The sequence below is a fragment of the Centrocercus urophasianus genome, unplaced genomic scaffold (assembly GCF_019232065.1).
Source record: "Centrocercus urophasianus isolate 14NV4802_14NV808 unplaced genomic scaffold, USGS_Curo_1.0 seq_34, whole genome shotgun sequence".
NCBI lineage: Eukaryota > Metazoa > Chordata > Aves > Galliformes > Phasianidae > Centrocercus > Centrocercus urophasianus.
In genome coordinates this window covers 956,483-965,182 of record NW_024884911.1, presented here as the reverse complement: position 1 = coordinate 965,182, position 8,700 = coordinate 956,483, and positions in this window count along the sequence as shown.

Genomic DNA, 8,700 nt, shown 5'->3' with positions numbered 1-8,700 from the left:
CATGGTAAGCTGTGTATTAAAGGATGGATGGCCAAGTTATCCACTGCTGCATTAGTGGGAGCTGATTTATGCAGCAAAGTGGTGCAGCCAAGGGGAGGTGAGGCATGCATGAAAATAGAAACTCTTCCCACCTTCACTGCATGCATGAAGCATTAAATAAGGATTGACCCTCAGAAAGAGGCTTTGGGTGTTGCTGCAGCTTCAACAGACCAATCTATTTGTCTGCAGCTTTGGCACATCAATCCCCCTAAGTTTTCCATGGTTTGGTTTTGAACCATGGATAAAAAAGGGTCACTGGCACCCAGTGCCAGCAGGAGTGTGTCCTTGGAGGCGAGATGTGCCAGCAGCCCTGCATTGCCTGATGCTTGGAATTCCCTGCCAGGGTTGAGTCCAGCAGCACCAGTGCCATTCAGCCTCAGCCTCCATACCTCAGGTCTCAGATCTGCAGGCCCAGCTGATGGATGCAGTACTTCCTTGGAGCAGAGAGCACGAAGCCTGCCTGGCTCCAGCAGCACAGCCTTGCTGGGTTCAACAGAAAAGACAAGAAAGTGAATTTGTGATAAAAGGGAAAAAAAAACAACAACCCAAACCACGAGAACTTTGGCTTTGCAATCTCATCCCGCTGCAGGGCAGGGCTCTGCCAGAGCTCAGGCTCAGCTCTGTTTCAGCCGGTCCAGCAAGGAGGATGAGATCAAAGTTCCTACCCAGACAGGGCACCCATGGCTGCAGGAAACATGTCGAGCTGCCGTTACTGATGCTGAATAACAGCTGTGATTGGTAAAGCATCCCCTTCAGTTCTGGTCCGAGTTTATTGGTGTACGATGCCTAAGTCCTGGGATTGTATTGTTTGTCTGCAGTGCTCCAGGAGATCAGCTTCAGAATTATAGATGTGCACATCCCTGCCACGTGCAAACTTGGCATTGTGTTCAATAACGGGTGATTTAAACCCTGCATGTTCTTCATTTCACGTGCTGTGATGGGAAGGGGGCTGCTCCCACTGTGCATGGTTGCTATCTGATTTCCTTCATTCTTAACGAAGAAGTTTGTCATCAACTCCAAACGTTTAATATATACCAAGTGTATCTGTGTATATGCACACATCCATCCCCTTCCTCCTCTCCCTTTAATTTAGGGAGCATCTCATTCAGGGCTGACACACTGAACAAATTGCATCTGCCTCGCTGAAATACCCCACGTATTTCATTACAAAACTCTCTGACTCCCTTCCTTAAGTCCCTTTCCCATGAAAGATGACTGGTATTTAAATGAGCATTTTCTGGAGCGTTCCATTCACTTTAATTAAAAGCTAATATTTATTGAGCCAGGCAGATGTACTCTACACCAAAAGTCTCCTGTTCTGCATTGCCAGCGTGTTCCACAGCAACCAGCATGTAATCACCACCAAAGTGGAGCAAGTACTATTGATTGTGCCTCTAATAGTGGATGTGATTCTAAGGGACTCTCAGGAGCGGGCTATTCGAGCTCATTTTATTTATTGATTGAGGCAACAGAGGCTATAATCACACGTGGAAACACGCAGCCGTTTGTCATGCAGCGCTCATTAGAAAGGCGTACCTGATGGCACGGAGTGGAACAAAGTGAGGGCATCCCTTTCTCATCATCCCACGGCACACAGAACCACCCCATTACCTCCCATGGCCACCTCCTCCTGCACGCTGCCAATCACAGCCCCTTGCTGGTGCCTTTGGCCGTTCCTCCTTTCGCCTCTCCATGCTTTGCACCTTCTCACCTTGCTGTGAATTTCCATCGCGGGTGCTTGAGCGCAGAGCCTTTCTCTTCTCCATTAATTCAAGGAGTATTCAATCAGTCCTGCGTGCTCCTTGTCGCATCATTAGCCGTGTTGACTTTTATGCTATTTCCCACTTAAATCTGGGCTTCGAGTGTTTTCTCTCTCCGGTTTGCTCTGAAGCAGAGCGCGTTGTGGATCGAATAAGAGTGCCACTTCAGGAGGGCACGGGGTGCTCAGCCCTGCTGTGCTGTGGGAGCTGCAGCCTCAGCCCTGAGTGAGGACTGAATGTGCTTGTGCCAAACTTGCTGCTGTCGGGACATGCATTGATTGAAATTAACCCAGAGAAGCGTGCAGGAAGGGCACATACTGAGCCCAGCAGGCTGTGGGCACCACCAGAATAAAGGAGGAAGGGGAAAAGGATGGTAGTGCTGTGCTCTTGGCATTTCTGTGTCCCCAGTAATGCAGACAGGATTCACAAACTGCAGAGAGAGATCGACCTGAGATGAGTTTGGGCTAAATCCCTGCTGGGGTAACTGTGTGCATTGCCACCTGCCAGCTGTGCAGCTTCTGCTTCTGTGTAGTGATTTGCCCACAGGGCAGCAGTCCTACAGGCACAGCACCTTCTCCTGCTGCTGCCCCAGAATGATAGAAAGCAAGAGGAGCCCAGGTGGTGGAGAGCTGCAGTCCCTTGTGGGCAATGCTTGGTAAGGGGGAGGATGAAAGCAGTTCCCCGGGGAGGGCTGGAGCTCTGCTGCTGGGCTGAGGTTGCTCTGTAAGCCTCCTGCTGTGCGTGGGGCAGAGGAAGGATCAGGAGCTGCCTCTCTCCCTGCCCATCTCTTGGCAGCTCTCCCCCTCCATCATCCCCAGGAGCTCTGGTGCCAAGTTTTTATGCAAAGCAGGAACGGCTCGTTAGCCGGTGTCCAAAATCCTTCTTTCTCGATGTTAAAATGCAGCAACTGTGTAACTGAACAGAATGTTCTGGTCAGGTTAACACTTCGTACAGGTACAAACTGGCTGAGAGCTGTAGAGCACCGAGGAAGGAACTGATTCCATCTGCACGCTGTGTCAGCCCGAAAACTGGGAGAGGAGCCCGGGCATCCTCACCTGAACAGCCCCCAGCAGTGCAAAGTGGGATGGACAAGGACTGGAGCTTTGTATTTTTCACATTTATTTTATTCTGAAGGTCTCCAAAGTTTACAGAAGTGGCACCTCTACAATTGAGTCCTGCACTGGGAGCAAGGATTTCATTGCTTCTCTTTTGCTTATGTGATGTAAAGATTGTTCTCGGCTGTCTGCTGATGGGCTGTGGTGGAAAGCAGAGCACAGGATATATAACTGCAGGATTTATCAGATAGACCAGCACTTAACATATCCCTGCTTGCTGCATCCCATTACATCTCCTCTTCCTGCTCCCTGTCTCATTCAGGGTGCCATTAACACGACAGCATTACTCCAGGCTCTGCTCACAGCACAGGATTAAGTCAAAGCTGAGCACCAGCCGTTGAGATGCAGCAAAATTCATCTCTGCTTTCCATTAGCGGGGAGCCACAAGCAGGAAGGAGGCAACAAGTAACTCACCGAGGAAAGCTAGAAAATTAAATCTGTTGTACCAAAGAGAGGAAGATTTAGACCAGAAGAGAATGCATTCACTGCACAGGTCCCTGCTGTCATCCCTGATCTCCAGCAAGGGCGAGGTGATGGGGAGGAGCAGCTGCCATACAGCTGTTCAGGTGAGCAGCTGTTCCAAACGCACTGCCAAGTCTGTTGCCCTAATACAGCTCACGTTGAATGAAGGTGTTTTTATTCTGGGCTAAATGAGGCGTTTTCATGTCAGCTGGTAAATGATCTGATGTAATCTAGCTGCTGCCTCCTGCTGAGGCAATGGCTGCGCTTGAGGGGAGATGGAGCATTTCCCAGAGAGGCTCCAGCTTGGGGATGCAAGAAGCAGCCACCAGTGGTCCCACTGGATGAGCCCAGCTCCAGCATTTGGCTCAGTTGCAATGGGCAACTTACCAGCAGCAAGCCTGGGGCTGAGCCCTCCTTCCTCCCCTCCCCAGATGGCAGCGTCTCCTCCTTCTTCAAAGCATCCTGCACTGCTTTATGGACGCAGGTTTGGGAGCAAAAGACCCCAGAGGCTGTGCATGCTGCTTCATGCTCAGCAGGGAGACTTTATTCTCTGGCTTCTGTATAAAAAATAAAAATAGAAAGCAAAGCCACAACATCCTTTGGCATAACAGACCTGGTGGTTTCACTCGGCACCAAAATGCATGTAGGTCAGGTGCTGCTGGGTGTAAGCCCATTCTCTCAGTGCAGATGTGACTCCATCCAGGTTTCGGTTATTCCCTCCTTTCCTTGCTTCTTTGCACATGATGTAAAACCCACGGCTGCTGTAACAGAAGTGATTTGGCTGTTCCCACAGCAGATCCTACAGTAAAACCCTACTGAAGGCTGCAAGGGTGGTCAGCAGTGCTAACAGGAGGGAGCAACAGTGCAAGGGCCCACACCTCCACACCTCAACAGCCCTTCTCCTCTGGTTGGCTCACAAGCAAAGTTGGCTCCTTGTGCTTGCACAGGTTTTGTGCTGAGCAGTGTTCAAGTGGGGTATTTAAGCTCAAGCCCTGCCCTGAGCACCCAGCTGCTTGTCCAGTGCTGCAAGTCTCCATCCTTGTGCACAAGTGATAGGAATCAACGCTAGCCTGAAATAAAGATTCATGTTGAAAATGAGTGAAAGGTGAATCACAGAATCATAGAATCACAGAATGGCCTGGGTTGCAAAGGAGCACAATGCTCATCAGCTCCAACCCCCTGCTGTGTGCAGGTCAACAACCAGCAGCCCAGGCTGCCCAGAGCCACATCCAGCCCGGCCTTGAATGCCTGCAGGGCTGGGGCATCCACAGCCTCCTTGGGCAACCTGTGCCAGTGCCTCACCACCCTCTGGCTGAAAAACTTCCTCCTAATATCCAACCTCAACCTCCCCTGTCTCAGTTTAAAACCATTCCCCCTTTTCCTATCAGCATCCACCCTCGTAAACAGAAGGGATGCACTGAAAGTTTACACTAGGGAAACTCCATAGGGGAAAGGGGAGTGGGATCCGTGCCTGGCTGCTGTGTGGGAGCAGTGCTGGCAGCGAGGCTGCTGGGCTCCATGTCACAGACATCCTGCCACAGGGAAGAGAACAAATATTTGAAAATGTAATCAGTCAGCGGGGATCTGTGACAGGATTAAACGATGACATAACACGCTTGTCTTGTCTCTGCTGCCTGCGCTAATGAGCATGATTTGAGAGCATTAGAGATGTATCCACGGGCATTACTGCGTGCGAGTCGGGGGATCACAGCCTTAATTAGTCTCATTCCATGGCAGCTGCCACTTGCCTGCCCGGTGCAGGCAGTGCTGTGTGTGCTCTGGGGCTGGGCAGGTGCTGCGCTGCGCCGTGGGGCGCATCTCTACGTGGGGTGCTGCTGTGGGAATGAATGTGGCAGAGGTCAGCATGCAGAGATTTAGGTGAGGAGGTGCAAAGGAGCATCTTGTAGCATGGCCTCAGATGGCACCGCATTCACTTGGTAGAAGGGAATGAAATGACTGGCGTGATGGATGAGATGCCTGTGCCCTGCTGCATTTAATCAGTGGCAGTGGGCATTTATTGCATTATATACTACCAATCAATAGTGATTAGTACCTCATTAACCTTTTCTTTTCTTTGGATTGTCTCCTTGCAGTGCTGGCATCGTCCCTCTGCCTCATACAGCTTTGAGGGCTGCAGGAGATGAGAGCTGCAGCTCCTGGGGGGATTGTGATCCTGCAGAGCCCTCACACAGCAGCAGCGAGCAGCTCCCTCCTTCCTCAGCCACCAACCAACACAACCTTAAAGCAAATGCTTTCCCCAAATGGAATTGTTTTCATTTGAATCGCTTTGACTTTGGGTTTTCATCCGTGGGAATGCATTCTGATAGAGCCGAAACAAAACATTTCAGGTAATTGAGTGAAGCTATTGCTCTGTTTGATTTGGGTAACTTCTTACATAGGCAGTATCCAAATGTAATCCTGTGGAAACAGTACATCGTGGTACGTCTGGAGCAGAAATACTCATCTTCAATCTTCTGCACGATGGAAAACAACAAGGCTCCCACCTGGCTGAATGCTTAGGGCTGGGTTTGCTCACAGCAATGGCACTGAGCAACGTGAGTGCATCGATTTCTAGGCATGCAGCTGCTGAAGGCTGTAGGAAGCATCTGAGCTCCTGCCCCTCTCCGTCTGAGCTCCTGTCGGCTGGGATGCATCAAACTGAACTGCATCTGATTCAGGGTGGCACTGCCCTGTTGTGAGCAGAACACCTCTGTGCTCATCACAGCCCTCAGAAAATCCCCTCGATGGGGGTGGGCACGCACCTCTGCTGTGTGTAGCACCCAGCACAGAGGGAACCTGTGCCCAAATGGTGCTGAGTTCAGCTCCTGTGGTGCTGAGGAGCTGCTGCACCAACTAAAACCTCACAGCTTCTGTTGCCCAGAATGAAGCACTCAGTTAATTCTTGTCTGTGCTGAGGAGAGCACCTGCTCGAGCTGTGCAGACCAATGCAGGGACAGGGGATTGGGAGCCCATCTGCTAAACAGGGATTTAGCCAGGCTGAGTGCTAGCCATTCCCTGGTGCTCCCTTAAGGATCTGGGCAGCACAGCAGTTGTCACTCCCTCGCTGCCCCTCCGAGCTCCATCCAACTCTGCAGCAGAGAATTCCCAACCAGAATGAAGTTTCCCCCTCTTCTTGCTGTGCCACCTTTTAATTAGGAGCGCAACTGCAGTGGGAGCACACAGCTCACTGCTCAGAGTGCTGGAGAGTAGTTAGTGGATTAAAGTGCAAAGGTTAGGCAATTCATTCCTGCTTTGGATTATTTGGTTCTTGAAAAAGGAAATAACACCTTTTCAGCTCTCGTTTGCTCCATGGTGCCCTGCTGTACGATGCAAAGTGTGCAGGATCCAGTGGCGTTAATTCAGGTCCTGCTGAGCCAGGGCTGAGCATGGATTCATCCTGCCTTTGTCACCCAAAGCACAGCTTCCATGAGCCATGCTGCCAGTGGTTGTGAGCCCTGCTCAGTGCTGGGAGCTCTGGGAGGCATCACCCAGCACCAAAGGGCCGTGCCCAAGGGCTGGATGAGCCTTTTCCCCTTTGCTCCAAGCCTATGCACTGTTCTCAACTGTGTGGCTTAAGTGCTTAAAGCAGTGGGAAGGATAAAGCCCCCTGGAAATTAATCTGCCTTGCTTCAAGGTTCCATGGGAAGATCTCCATCTCTTCCCTCTCCAAGGAGAAGCAGCAGGTGTCCCTGGCTGGGCAGTATCAGGTGAAGGCCCAACTTGCACAGTGTCTGAAGAACATCTTGGGATCAATGTGGGAGTGTTCTGTGAGTACCTGCCAGCAGAACTCAAGCAGTATTACATTCAGCCCTGCTCCAGAGCGCTGCCCTGAGGGATGTCCAGAGCAACAGCAGTGGAATGGGCAAACAGCCCCCAGCAGAACCCTCACAGCTGCAAGAAAATGGCATTCTTCCCAAGTGCAGCTCCTTACGTTGACTTTGCATCCATCTCTGTTGGGTAGCGTTGGGTTCAAGCCTTCGGCTTTGTGATAGAATCCAGAGTAACAGAATGTCAGGGAGCAAATCCCAGCGCTGGGGAGCTTTGGGTCATTGCATGGCAATGGTTCTGCAGTGCCAAGGAAGGCCTGGGCTGATGTGCTGGGTGTCTTGTAGGACAAAGCAAGGTTGGAGGCGCTCAGGCCCTGTGCTTGTGGGAATCATAGCACTTACACAGACGAGCCCTCAGGGGGGTTTGCTAAGCATTAAAATCACAATTCGAAGACATGCAATACCTTGTTTGCCCTTCTCCTCTTGTTTGGCTGATGTGGGAGTGTTTTTGTTTTTACTCTCTTTCCTGTCATATATTGTCCTTTTTTTTTTCTTTTTTTTTTTTCTTTTTTTCCTCAGCAATGTTGACTGTTCCATCTGCTTATTTATCACCCACAGTTAGAACCTGAATTTCAATTACCAATCTGCTGTCAGGTTCTCTTTTAAGCTGAAAGCCCCAACAAAGCCTTAACACAGCAAACTGCTTGTAATGCAGCTGTTAGAGCTTCTCCATCATATCCACGAGCAAAATGAATACTTCTGGTACCAAGATGCATCTGATAAATTAGGTTTAATCCTCCTTGACGGCAGCAGGTAGAAAGCACTTCAGCAAAGATAGAATGATTTTGAATGACTGAGATGGAAAACATGCTTTGCTCTGGAGATGCAAAAGACACTGAGAACTCGTATAGTGAGAAATAATTTATCTAGAAAGTGGGAAAAACAGTGTCTGGGGCAGGGAGGTTGGGTTGGATGCCAAGCTTGCCGTTGTGGGTTGTTCCAGGGCCAGCAATAGAGGATGTCCATCTCCATTCCACAGACCTTTGTCCAAATCCCACTGATACGGGATTAAAATGAAGCTCCTGCCAAAGTTCTCCACTGAATCACGGCTGAAGGGATGAATTCCATACCCACATCTGGGTAACATCCTCCTGCCCAGAGCAATGGAAAAACCTCCAGGCGGGTCAGGTAACGGGGTCAGCAGGCTGAGCTCAGCCTGTAACTGATCCCACAGCACCGGGAGGGGTGGAGGTGCTGGGGGAGGCATCTGGTGCCGCTGAGGAGCGGTTCTATTCCATTCACCCCACAGCGACGGAGATCCATCCATACAACGAGCTGCTCACCGGTCTCAGCCTAAGAGCGATCACCTCGCGGGCCGGGGGGGCGGTAATTAGGGCCGCGTTAATTGCCGCGGGGCGGGGCGGGAGGGGGGGGGGGGGTGCGGCCCCGCTCTGTATAACCGTCTCCCAGCAACAGCGGACGCGTCACTTCCTGGGGGAGCGGGCGGGCAGGTGCGGTGCGGTGCGGTGCGGTGCGGTGCGGTGCGGTGCGGTGCGG